Raw genomic sequence first — 1,536 nt, 5'->3', positions numbered from 1 at the left:
GTGAATTTCAAGCTATCACAAGACAAGATTGTTCAAGCCACAGCCATCATAGATTCTGGCGCTACAGGAAACTATATTGATACCTTGTATGCCAGAGATCTGGGTCTTCCTATTATTGATAAAGTGAATCCTATAGCCGTGAACGCTGTGGATGGCTCTTCCCTGGTTTCTGGAATGGTGATGCAGCAAACAGAGGATTTGCCAATGGAGACTATAATGGGACATTCAGAAATTATTTTCTTTGATCTTATAACTGCACCTCAGTTCAAGCTCATATTGGGGCTTCCGTGGTTACGGTTACACAATCCGTCCATTGATTGGCACTTAGGCAGGATTGAGTTTATGTCAGAATATTGTGAGAATCTGTGTTGGAAGAACAAGCTCCCAGCAAATAGTCCTTGCCATTCTCTATTGGATATTGCCTCTACTGTCGGAGCGGTTATAACCAGTGTTTTGCCTACGGAATATTCTGAATTCAAAGATGTGTTCGATGAAGGAGGTGGTTCGGTTTTGCCCCCGCACAGACCCTACGACTGTCCTATCGATCTGGTTCCTGGGGGTAAGCTATCGTCAGGGAGGATCTATTCTTTAACCCACAAAGAAGATCTCGTTCTAAAAGAATACATAGATCAGTCTCTAAAATCAGGGTTTATACGCCCCTCTCGTTCACCGGCGGCGTCTCCTTTATTTTTCGTGCCCCAAAAGGAGGGGGATCTCCGTCCGTGTATTGATTATAGGGCTCTCAATTCCATCACTGTTAGGAATCAATATCCCATCCCTCTCATCTCTGTGCTCCTGGATCAACTGGGTTCGTCGGTTGTATTCACCAAATTGGATCTACGCGGTGCTTACAATTTAGTAAGAATCCGTAGCGGAGATGAGTGGAAAACGGCCTTCAAAACCAGGTATGGATTGTTTGAATACAGAGTCATGCCGTTTGGACTCTGTAATGCCCCCGCTACATTTCAATATTTCATCAATGATGTTTTTCATGACATGATGGACCAATTTCTGATAGTTTACTTGGACGACATCTTGATATATTCCACATCCTATGAGTTACATGTAACACACGTTGCTCGCGTGTTGCATAGACTGCGTGAAAACAATCTGTTTGCTAAGTTAGAGAAGTGTATTTTCCATGCTTCGGAAGTGGAATTTCTCGGGTATGACATAACCAGTAAAGGAATTCAAATGAGTCAATCTAAGGTTAAGGTGGTTTTAGAGTGGCCCCCGCCCACCTCGTTGAAAGCTCTACAATCCTTTTTGGGGTTTGCAAATTTCTACAGGAGGTTTATTAGGGATTTTTCTACTTTGGTCGCCCCATTAACAGCCTTAACAAGCAACAAAAAGGTTTTTTTTTGGGACAGGGTTTGTGATCAAGCCTTCCAGAGTCTCAAAGCTGCATTTACTAGCGCTCTGGTGCTTCAACACCCTAATCCTGGTCTACCCTTTGTGGTAGAAGCTGATGCTTCAGACATTGCGCTTGGTGCCATATTGTCTCAGGAATGCCCGGAAACCAAGGGGTTGCATCCG

This window comes from Ambystoma mexicanum, chromosome 1p (assembly GCF_040938575.1).
Source record: "Ambystoma mexicanum isolate Mex_15411 chromosome 1p, UKY_AmexF1_1, whole genome shotgun sequence".
NCBI classification, from domain to species: Eukaryota; Metazoa; Chordata; class Amphibia; order Caudata; family Ambystomatidae; genus Ambystoma; species Ambystoma mexicanum.
The sequence above is the reverse complement of the archived record's forward strand: the minus strand, read 5'-3'. Positions refer to the sequence as shown.